This window comes from Phyllopteryx taeniolatus, chromosome 6 (genome assembly GCF_024500385.1).
Source record: "Phyllopteryx taeniolatus isolate TA_2022b chromosome 6, UOR_Ptae_1.2, whole genome shotgun sequence".
Taxonomy (NCBI): Eukaryota; Metazoa; Chordata; class Actinopteri; order Syngnathiformes; family Syngnathidae; genus Phyllopteryx; species Phyllopteryx taeniolatus.
The window spans coordinates 4921747-4933778 of NC_084507.1; the positions used below are offsets into that span (position 1 = coordinate 4921747).

Here is a 12032-nt window from a genome sequence, read left to right on the forward strand (position 1 = left end):
TATTATACTTCACAATTTCCACTTTGCTGTTGTGATAACTTTTCTTGTCGCTTCCAGTTTCTTTTCAAATAATGCAGGGAAGTAATATTGGTGTTTGTTGCTGTGTCACTTGCCCAAATGATGCATGGCTTGGTTATAGCAATTTTTTCCACTGGACCAAACCAAAAAGAAAGCAGGTATAGATCTAGTCGTACTGTATGTGCTGTTTCAGCCTCTGTATTGTGTGCTTGACCCCGTGTGTGTTTGTTTGGTGGCTGTGTGGCAAATGAACGTAATTTGTTGTGATTATATGGAAGTAATTGAGCAGCGATGGTGTGTTTAATTGAGGTCCTCCTGATGTGTCTGTGACAGGTGCTTGGGAGTCTTTTTTTCATGCTGGCACCTAAGGCTTTGTTGCATCTCTTTTAGCTTGCTTTCTCTGTGTTTGGCCTAATAGTTTGTTTGACTGGGGGATGGTATAGAGACTGCGGGACTGTGACTTGACAGAATGCGATGTACTGTATGGATTTGTGCATGCCTGTCTTTCAAAATGTGTATTTGGAGGCTTACGTTCATTGTTCTTGCATCCTGTATGTGTTCATGTCGAAATTTGTTTGTCTGTGCGTGTGTGTCTGATCTGCCTCCTGGGCTCTATAACCCAAATCAAATGGTAGGAAACATCAATTTCACTATCTGATCTCCTCCTCCCCTCCTTCCTCTCGCCTTGTCTAATTTCTTTTCTCCACTTGCTCTCCTCCCCTGCAGCTCCTCTCTTCGTCGCCTCCTTCTGTTCTCGAGGTGTGATCACGTTGCTCCTCCTGTTTGTGTGTGCGTGATGACTGAGTCTGAGTCTCTGAGAAGCCTGGCGCTCCTGGACGACGTCCCCAGATGAATGCCTCTATTCTCAATTGTAGCCGCTCCTTTAGTTGCAGTCCTCAAAGCCTTGTTGTAGTCTGAGTTTCTTCCACGCAAAAAGACGCAATTAAAGGAGGACAAAAAGAAGTGTGGACACAAACAGTGTACCTGGGGAAAACACTTGTGAAGAGAGTTGTTTTGTGTGTGTGTGTGTGTGTGTGTGTGTGTGTACACCAGGCAGTCTCTTGAATAGCAAACAAATACATTCCTATTGAGATGGTCAGTGAAATATGTGGGTTTGTTTCTCCGATATCTAAACGATATATGATAAATTGAGAATAGATGGCGGGGGCCCATTTCGTGGCATCATTGAAGTTTTTCTCATAAGGATCTTGTTTGTGGTCTTGTTTCATTATAATGCCAAGTGATTTTACCCCAAAATATTGTAATACTGAGAGTTTGGTCTTCTCCCATGAATTACAGGATCTATGTATGAAAAGTGAATGCAAACTAGCACAGCACTGCAAAAACAAGAAGTCCAAATGATGTGATACATGACAAATGGCTAAATCCAAACTTTGCTTTATATTTTGAAGTTGTTGCAGTTTTAATGATGTAGGATGATTTTTGATCTTTCTTGTAATGTAGTATTTTCACAGACAGACATTTTCTTTCAGTGCAAAAATATTTTTTTAAATAAAAACTGCTTGGCAACATAAGTTAAAGCTTTATTCAAAACATTTACCTGGGAGGCTCTGTTAAATGTTTTGTAGACTAACAAACTGCAGCAAAAATGTTCCTTTGAAATTGTTCATTATTTAAGTAATATCAATAATAATAGTAATATCAATTAGAATGACAATGACGATGCAACTAAACTGTAAATTTAGTTCAGGATAAAACCTCACTCTGAAAGGCACAAAAGAAATTATTGAATCTGACTTCCTCCAAATCACATAATGTTGACAACATTTCATTTTGCGTAGGAATCAAAGGAAACATTATTATCAGTCCGAAGTTTTTCTCTGCCTTATTTGTCTTTGTCCATCAAAGGGTCTCCTGCCGACAAGCGCCTTCATGTGCTTGCATCACCTGCCCCTTTAGGCAGTGTTGTGACCGAGCCCCTCTGGAAGCGACCGAAGGGGCTCGCTCACCACATGACGACGGAGGAGCGGGTCGCTGATCTCACCGTCCCAGCCGGCGGACACAAGGTGCTGTACAGAGACACACAGACACGTGCTGTGATTTACTATCCTACTAAATCACTGGGGTGGCCTAATTTCCAATGGATTCCAGTTTCCCCTGGACATATCAACATTGATCAGCTTCACGTTGGGATGTGCCAGGCGACACTTAGCTTGACACTGAGGCATGGCTTGCATTGTAGGGGTACAAGGATAGGATTTGTGCACAGGCAGCATTTCCTTTCAAAGCCGCGCTCACTGTCAAGGCTTTCAGATACAAATCCTTGTCTCGGAGTACTGTAATAACATCTGAAAATGTCAGAATCATAGCCACTGAGATTGGGATCAGACAGGTGAATCAAGATTTAAGATATTGTTATTCTGATCCTATCTCCGCACAACACTCCCATGTTGCTTTGAATACAATTAAATGTCATTCCAGCTTGAAAAACAAGCACTCGGATATTAAACTGGAGTATAATTGGTGGTCATTTTACTATTTTTCAGCACTGCATTTGAATGTGCAGCTCAGCTTGCCTTTAGAGGAGTGTCCACTCCATGTGGCCCGCAGAGGTGAGTAGGAACGCGCTACATTTACTCCGTTACATTTACTCAAGTAACATTTCCGACAAATTGCACTTCTCTGAGTAGTTTTAATGCATCATACTTTACTTTTACTTGGGTATTTATGTTAAGAATGAACAGTACTTTTATTTTGTTACAGTGCCCTAGATGCCACTCGCTACTTTTTTTTTTTTTTATCAATTATATTTTTAGACTTGGCCTTCGACTTCCGCATAGGGCGCCGTTGCGCCAATCCAAACGTGATCACGAGTGTCATTTGAATCTAGTTCACCAATCAACCGGCACAAGGCTACCACATGACCACACACAGCCTTTGCGGGCCAATCAATGTGACTTATATTGGGTGGGAAAAATCCGCTGCGCGACTTGTGTTTACATTACAGACTCCGAAATACAACAGTTTTGTAATGCAGCGTAGTTTTAAATTGTGACCACCCAAACTTGGATATTTCAGCCCACACTTGAGAAGACACCGTGCGCTAAGTTGCAGATGTTTTTGTTGTTGTCTTGGCTATATAACATTAGCTCTATTTTATCTTCAGAAGTAATTGTAAAAAAATGCATCTTTGGGTTACGTTCTGTCCTCTCTCTCTCTTTCTCTCTCTCGCTCGCTCAGACACGGACTCATGCACACACACGCATACGCTCACACGCGCTATCAACAAGTCCAGTCAACAGACAACTTCTCCATCCAGTAATTTTAGTGAATAAAGCAAAAAATGTTTCTGTAAGGCATGCATGTGTTTTAGGGCACTTCAAAAATTAATGGTGGAAGCCTGGCAAGTGCGTGTGGACTCCCATTTGAGTTTGAATGTGATTGGTTACTCCTGAACACAGCCACATGCCAGTTATAAGAGGAAGTGCGCCCTTGTGCAACCAGATTTATTTGATTACTGTGACTATTATGCGGCACGGTCGACGACTGGTTAGAGCGTCAGCCTCACAGTTCTGAGGACCCGGGTTCAATCCCCGGCCCCGCCTGTGTGGAGTTTGCATGTTCTCCCCGTGCCTGCGTGGGTTTTCTCCGGGCACTCCGGTTTCCTCCCACATCCCAAAAACATGCATGAATTGGAGACTCTAAATTGCCCGTAGGCATGACTGTGTGTGCGAACGGTTGTTTGTTCCTATGTGCCCTGCGATTGGCTGGCAACCAGTTCAGGGTGTACCCTGCCTCCTGCCCGATGACAGCTGGGATAGGCTCGAGCACGCCCGCGACCCTAGTGAGGAGAAGCGGCTCAGAAAATGGATGGATGGATGTGACTATTATTTTATTTAAACTTTATTTAACCAGGTAAAAGACGAGTTGAGACAGAACATCTCTTTGGCAATGTTGACCTGAACACAGTTATTTCAGTTTATTTTCACCTCCCCTCTCGAAAAGATATTTTAAAAAATCAATTCAGTTGTGTAAATTATGTCACATTACTGGTGGAAAAAGTTTGAAAATGTTTTATTTTGGTCCAAATTATTTCACATCACAAAAAATATGGCATTTGATCAGGGGTGTGTAGACTTTTTATATACCCTGCGGCTTTGTTCCCGTTTTTGTAACCTCCTCTTATGGAGCCTATTGTGATGTTTAATAAGTGGAAACAAAACAATATAAGACCATTTCTTGGAGCTGAATTTGCCTTAATTTGTTACTTTCCATGCTCCATGATTGGCTGGCGACCAGTTCAGGGTGTACCCCGCCTCTCGCCCGAAGATAGCTGGGATAGGCGCCCGCGACTCTCATTAGGAAAAGCGGTACAGAAAATGCATCCAACCAATTGGATGGATGGATTGTTACTTTACAAAGATTTTGATTCTTTTAGATGAAGTGCTATTGTTCAGCAAGAACTAAATTTGCACATTCACATTTTATGTCGGTTTATTTTATTTGCCGTTCATGCTGATTTAAGTTACGCACCACTTAGTCAATACTTGAGTAGTTTTTCTCACTGAGTACTTTCTTGCTCTTACTCAAGTAATTATTTGGAGGACTTTTTCCTTTTGAGTCATATTCTTCTAAAGTGCAAGTTGAGTACAATATATGGCTACTCTACCCACCTCTTTACCCCCAATTTTTACCCAAGAGGTACATCCGAGGGAAATGTAGACGCAAAGAGGAGGAATAAATTGGAAAAAGGATAAATCGATGTTTGGAGACATGACAAACAGACTCTGCGACCTCTCGACCACACACAAACACACGCACCTTAGGTAATGCGTGTTTCCTTGGGCTCTATTCGACTGGAATGCATAGCCGAGGAGAGGGAGGGACGTTCAGAAAAACACTTGGCCTACAAATGATGTCCTTTGTTTGATCCATTAGGATGTTGGGTTGAAGATGGGGGGTGCGGGCTTTGTCCCTCAGAGACAAATGAAATAAACACCTTCTCTCTCTGTTAGCCTCCCTCTTCCTTTTATTTTCACCAAAGGCTTCTCATCTAAAGTAGAAGAGAAAGATCCGCTCCAGGAAAAGATGGCTGTCATCTGTTTGTGTTGACGAGCTGGAGGGCAGAAAAGATTGCATTGCTTGAATGAGCGGGCAATCAGTCAATGTGAAGCATTTAATGTGAAAAGGATCTTTGTGGTTAATCGCTTCTTGGACCTACTTTTGTGGATTGTGGATTCGTGTTTGTAATACAGTAACACAATTATAGCATTGTGCTTACGAAGATCATTTTCTTCATGTGGTTATTTAGTGACATTACGATGTAAACATCAGGGTTTATGGCAAGCGGATACAGCTTTTAAATGAAGTTTGACTATCTGGAATAAACTTTTACGTGTACATTAAGTCTACGTCAGGTAAGAGCAAATGCCGTTAATTATTAGACTGTCAATCTTTTATTTTTATTTTATTTATTATTATTACTCAACATTACAAAACAATTAGCTGCCACATCTTACCCCAAAAAAAAAAAACCCTGATTGTTTTTTGTTTCTTCAATTTTCCTTCTAATTATTTCTGAACACTACAACAGGCACCACACACCTGTTCCTGAGGACCCCGGCGGTCCCCACTATTTTGACTTATATTTTTTAAGGTAATTCATTTCAGCTAGTGTTGAACACATGCCACAAGACCTAACTAGCTAAGTGGAAATAAAGTGAAATATCTGTGGAATGCTTCCTTTTTTTTTTTTACACTGAGCAAACACCTCACGTTTGACACTGTGGGGAGTGAGACAGGTTCATTTACCTTAGATCTGAGAGGAGATTGGCAATGGCAACTCTCCTTGGAAAGAGAATATACCTCCAACCACAAAAACAGACAGTGACAAATGCATTAGGAGAAAAGTATAAAGTCTATTTACTAATTTAACCCTGAAAGAGTTACTGAATGACTTGATCCATAAAGCTGTTCCAAAACATGGACATGAACAAGAAGCAAAATGAACAACAAAAAAAATCAGTTTTTAAGTTTAATACTATATGTTTCTATTTTTAAGTGCACTTCTTAACACTGTCCATTCAGTTGAATATGGGGGTTTGGGGGGGAGGACTGTCTGAGAGCTCAGGTAAAATAAAAAACAAGAGAGTCCTCCAATTAAAAAATGGGAAATCCCTTATTTGTTCCACCACCCATGGCCATGGGATCCAGAATTTCCCTTTTCAGAGCATGTTCAGTGTTTCATGTGCAAAATACAATTAATATTCCACCTAAAATGAATTACCTGCATTGCATTTGTAGTTTAAAATCACGACTATCTTTAAATCAATTGTGTCGTCTTGTTTCAAGTTATCAGTTATTGGTCAATAACAATACATTGACATCCAAACAAAATAATAGCACAATGACCGGTCTACAGCGTCACCCACCATGAGCGTGTTTGCATAACTCACAGACATTGCCCCTGCTACTATGAACACACGTGTGCTAACATTTTTTAGCAGCTTATGACAATCACATTGGCCACAAAAAATATCATATCTTGACTGGTTTTATAGATTGAAGTGTTCACTGCTTTGTGCTACATCGAAAACCCGGACTGGTAATTGATACATACATACATGAATTACATACATTACAAAAACAAAAAAAACTCACCAGGATATTCTTCAAAAATATTTCACTCTGCTTGGCCTAAAGCATCCCAGGACTTGACTAAATCACTTTCCATCTTCCATAAAACATTTTCAGTGATCAAACTGTTTTTTCAGAAACTTTTTCTCCCAAGGAAGGTCAAAGAAAGTTGTCTCTCTCAAAATGTGTGCGGTGCTGCAATGCAGTCATGGTACATGTGTGTGTGTGGGGGGGGGGGGGGGGGGGGGACGACACAATACTTGTTGGAAAACGTCACATTAAACGGCAAATAAGAACGTCACATTAAATGGCAAATAAGAATACAATAATATTTTTAACCCTGGATTACACAGGCAATGTAAACAGAACATTAGTCCTCTGTTTTATCTGACATTTTTGTCGCTTTACGTGGTGAAAGTGTGTGTTTGGGGGGGGGGGGGGACAGATTCCAGTCATTTTGAATCTGGGGAGACATGGCCCCCATCCCCAGTACCATTTGCGCCAATGATGTTGACGACGAACATGAGAACATATCCTGGTCAAATTATTAAACACGTAATTTTCAGAGTACAAATAATTTGGGGATTAATTGAACACACAGTAATAAATCAATGTCATCTGAGATGTTAGGGCACCTGGTAATGTGGCGGCATATGAGTACAGATGTCAGGTGTATGTCAATAAATGTTTGACATAGAAGTCAAAGTCAAACAGCTTGTTTGACTCTCAGCCTTGCACAAGCAGACATTAGCAATTCATCACCTGCACCTTTGTTGTAAACCGCTCCTTTCACGGTCTTTTACAGCCAATTCAATTATTTACAGTTTAGCCCAAAATTATTCATACTGTGGCTGATTTTGTTGTTAAAGTGAATTTTACGTTCACCAAACATATTCATACACTTCGGCATAGTGTTCTAAATTTATTCTGATTATAATTGTTTGTGGCAGAGATATGTGAATCATTTTCAAAGTGTAAAAAAAAAGCAATGAAAATGGAAAATATTTTTTTCATTAAGAGCAACTTCTTATTTTCTTTTGTTATTCCCAACCTGAAGATAGCCATTAAACTAATTTAAAAAATGTCCTTGAAAAACAAAATTGGCCCCAGTATGACTTATTTTTGGCTCGGCTGCATTTGTCATTATTCACAGTTGTTCTTCCCAAGAATGTTCCAACTTTTTTTTTTTTTCCTGCTTTTCAAATCTGATTCGCAACAAAGATTTAGACCTGGTTTTGCTCCATTACAGCATCTGTATACACTCCGCAACAATCTCCCTCCACCCAGTAGCAAGACATTTTTGCTCGGTCTTCACCAGCCTGGGAGTTCTCATCGCTCTGTGTCTTTTTATAGGTTTGTCTTACTGTACTCCCTACTGTGTTTCTATTTTCGTGAGTGCTGTGAGAAATAATTGAAAGTGTTGTGTGCAGTCTTATCTTTTACAGCGCTTACACTTCCACGTTCCTTGTAATAAACTGTATCGGTAAAATCCCTGCTGGCTGCGGATTCCTTATTCCTGTGATATGGTAAACGCTTGCTGGAAATTTGAGCCAAGATCAGTTCTTCACCAGCGACTCAGACATCGGTTGAATGATTTAAGATTCAACTGTTTGTGCTTGTTTGTACCTTGTGAAAACACAGTTGGTCGGTCTAACTACCTACCTACCTACCTACCTACCTACCTACCTACCTACCTATCTACCTACCTACCTACCTATCTATCTATCTATCTATCTATCTATCTATCTATCTATCTATCTGTCTGTCTGTCTATCTATCTGTCTGTCCAGCTACGTAGCTAGCAATCCATAAATGTATTCAAATTCAAAACTTTTTTTTTTTTTTTTACTACAGCGAAGAAGCTAACAGAGTTCGCACACAGAAAGTACTGTTTAAGGTAAAAGGGCAAGAAGTGTAACTGCCTTGCGTTCTGGTCACAAATATGTCCCTGTAAACAAATACAGTGCATCTCAGCCTCTGGATGTCAACCTGTTTAACTCCACACTTGTTTTGGCAGTGTATTTTGGATTTATTATCTTGCGACATAATGATGGATCTTTCACTCAGTTTGGCTACATTTGTCTTGAAATTGGCAGACAAAATGTTTCTATGGAGGTCTTCTTTTATGTTCCTGCTGCTGTGATGATGTTTTACATCAATGAAGATAAACGAGTCTGTCCCAGAAGAAGCCATTGAAGCCCAAGCCATGACATTCCCTCCACTGAGATTGACAGATGACTTTATATGTTGGAGCTCATGCACAGATCTTTTCTTTCTCTAACCTATAGCCTTTCTATCCCTTACAGGTTTTGTCAGAATTTCTCAGGCCTGTTCGTGGTTACTTTTTGGCAAATACCAAGCTGGCCTTTCTAAATCTCTTGCTAACGAGGGCTTTGTATGTTCTGGCGAAGCCTCTGTACTTTTGTTCATAAAGTCTTTTGCAAACATTCTTATATTGTTATACCTTGACCCCTGTCCTCTGGAGGTTGTTGATAATGTCACCAACAGTTGTTTTGTTTTTCACCCATTGACAGCTCTCTGGTTTTCATGTCAGTTACACTTCGTCACTAACTGTAAAAGTAGTCTGCGCAGGCAAAACTCAAATGTGAATCTGAGTGAAGGCATTCAGCTCTCAAAAGATGATTGCTGGACTGTTGATCACTGGTCTCGTATTCGTCATTTTAAAGTCAATCCCAAATGTTATCAGTCTGCAGCAAAAATGAAAGGAATTAATTTTTCTGTTCCAATACTTTTGGAAGGAAGTGTACCGTATCTGTTTGTCCGATGCACCATACTCAAATTGAAGTAACCAAAACGATATATGGTTTTGTGTGAATGTATATTTATTGCTACAGAATCCCCAGTGTTTTATATAGTTACACAGTATAGGGCATTTGTCAAGAAACTCAACAAAATTGATTATCGGATCATACAACTTACCAGAACAGATGCCATTGATGTGTGGAAGGTGCTGCTGCAACCAGGACAAACTGTAAAGTAAAAAGTAGTGGAAGGAGCGAGAGAACAGGAACAATGAACAAGGGTTGTAAAAAAGAATGAATTCAATCAACAGTGCAGCAAGTCAGATGATCATGAATCAACTCCACGGCCTTGTGTGTGCGGCCTTACTGTCAGCAAAGATTCTTTAGGTGGAATACCGACTTGGTTTTAGAACTCCATCATGCTGTCACCCTGAAAACACATACAAACATAAATCATTCCTCAAAAACAAATAGTCTCAGGAGCAGGTCTGTCCTCTGCTCCAAGTTCCACAGCTTAGAGACAAATATGTTTGTCTTTTTCCTCTTCGTTGAAGTGCAAATTCAGATCTGCAGAGTAGGAAATGGATAAGTCTTTCATTAAGGAGCCTTCGTCACTCCCCATTGGGTTGGACAAAAAACAAATTAATTTCTAGCCGCCTAATTTCTCTCTGTTCTCCACTGAATTTACGGTAACATCAAATTACCGATCACAGGAATGTGAACTCCCTCCAGTCTTTATCAATTCATTAAAAATATGCGGCAACGGTGCCGCTAAAGAGGAAGTTCTCGTTTTAATTTTACTCCATGCCTCCTTTAGCAGCTCTACAAACACAAACCAACTGATGTGTTTCATTCAAATTAGGATATTCAACACACCTAAGACAAACCGACGAGGAAACAAGCGACTTTGTAGTTATTACACAGTTGACTTTCCACTTTTCAAAGTAAAAATTAAAAGTCTGTCTTAAAAAAGCCTTTTTTCTCTGTTGGTAGTGGTGTTTTGTAGAGAAGCAGTTGTGTATTGACAGGGCCGTATTGATGTTTCAATTAGAGCAGTGTTACATTGTGCAGCAGCATGGTAACACCATGCATCTCCTGCCATCTGCTCTGCCTCCACGTCTGACGAACGACACACGTGGGGCTAATCGAGCCGCACATGAGCGATGGGACTGCAAGCTCCGACACACACACACACACGCACACACACAAACGCACACTCCTCCTTTACGTGCATGCTTATGCAAAAAAAATGGAGGAAGGATGAGGGTTAACACCCTCCAGAAAGCTTGTGATTCCACCCCTTCTGCCTTCACCTGAGCATCACAACCCAGGTTATTCCTCTGACCGGGAACATGCAAAACAGCAGATGCGGGAGTTAAAATACATCAAAAGCTCATCTGATGCAAAGATTACAAAAAAAAATCAAAATCCAAGGGACTGCTTTTGCCAGGTTTCCCGTGCTGGCGTTATTGCCTGCCAAACCACGTGAATCAAAGACCTCATTGTGCGGATTATTTCGTTAATCTATTGATGCCGTTGAAGAGTATCACAGGTGTTAATGTGCCAGCTTCCCCCCTGCTTTATTGGGGAGGTGTAGCGTTAGGCTGGTAATCTGTTTTAAATGCTTTCTGGGGAACGAGACATTGAAACGCAGCCAAGAAAACTCTGCTATGGTGAAGAGCTTTCCCTTAATGCAACAGAAGGGAGACTCATGCCAACAGGGATGAGCCAAGGAGCAACACTTGTTGAAATATTTGACTGTATGAATAATAAGGAGGGAGTGGTCTGATATTGCTGAAGCAGTCCCATATTGACATCCATCCCACAAACACCTCATTGCTCCTCTTTTGTGTTTTCCTCTTGCAGAAGTTGCAAAGCTCTGCGCAGGCTGCTGGAACTGCGAGACTAGAGAGGCGGAAGCAAAGCAACAGAGAAGAGGCAGTGTGTGATGAAAGGTAAGATCGAAAGGGGACAGACAGAAAGAGAGGTAATTCTGCCTTTTTTATTCTCCCCAGGGTGGTCTCTTCATCCAGGCCTTCAAAAAGAGGGACAGAATACACCTCCCTGTGACAATGGAGGGGACCTATAGGGGTTGTTGCTAACCGTGCGTGTGTGTGAGTGCGGTGCGGTGCGGGTACAGCTTTAAGCAGGCCTTTGAGTGGCCTAATTGCATTGGAATACAGCAGTTTGAGAGCGGGCTCAGATCACGGTGGGCTGCTGGAGGGGTTAGAGCCTGCACCTCCGACAGCCGCACTCAGCAAAAGAGAGCTCAATGCGTACAATTAATGCTCTCCCACTCGTTAACTCTCTCCCCACTTTTTGTCCTCCTCAACTATTTTAGACCCCTTCTCGCCCCCGCATCTTCTCTGCACTTCCCTCCCTCACTCACGCCTCAGTGTGTCGTCATCGTTCGACGCATTAATCCGCCCTTACAGCCTGTCAATCTCCCTCCTCTTTGATGCCTACAGCAATTAGAGCGGGCATGAAAGGCGTGGGTCAGCTGCTGTTATGTAAGCCTTGCAGCAGGCCTTGACAAACACTTTTGGTACCTGTAATGCAGTGCTTCTCAAACGTTTCACACATACCATGTAAAAAAATAAATAAGTACCACCATAATGACCAACACTAAAATACAGTAGCGTATGAGGCCTAAGT

At 41.2% G+C, this 12032-nt stretch overlaps 2 long non-coding RNA genes across 3 annotated transcripts in view; one reads left to right on the plus strand and one right to left on the minus strand.

The window, feature by feature from the left end:
* Positions 1 to 1438: 1438 nt before the first annotated feature.
* The window catches only part of LOC133480015 (uncharacterized), an 18863-nt gene continuing 8269 nt past the window's right edge, over positions 1439 to 12032 (minus strand). Inside the window, exons 2-6 of one of the 2 annotated variants that reach the window (XR_009789142.1) lie at positions 9745 to 9807; positions 9556 to 9605; positions 6640 to 6740; positions 4801 to 5095; positions 1439 to 2048 (exon numbers count right to left, since the gene is read on the minus strand). This is a non-coding gene — a long non-coding RNA (uncharacterized LOC133480015). The remainder of the gene's footprint in view (positions 2049 to 4800; positions 5096 to 6639; positions 6741 to 9555; positions 9606 to 9744; positions 9808 to 12032) is intronic. The other variant, XR_009789143.1, reaches the window with a different exon arrangement.
* The window catches only part of LOC133480016 (uncharacterized), an 11355-nt gene continuing 1379 nt past the window's right edge, over positions 2057 to 12032 (plus strand). The window contains exons 1-2 of the long non-coding RNA XR_009789144.1: positions 2057 to 2591; positions 11244 to 11332. This is a non-coding gene — a long non-coding RNA (uncharacterized LOC133480016). The remainder of the gene's footprint in view (positions 2592 to 11243; positions 11333 to 12032) is intronic.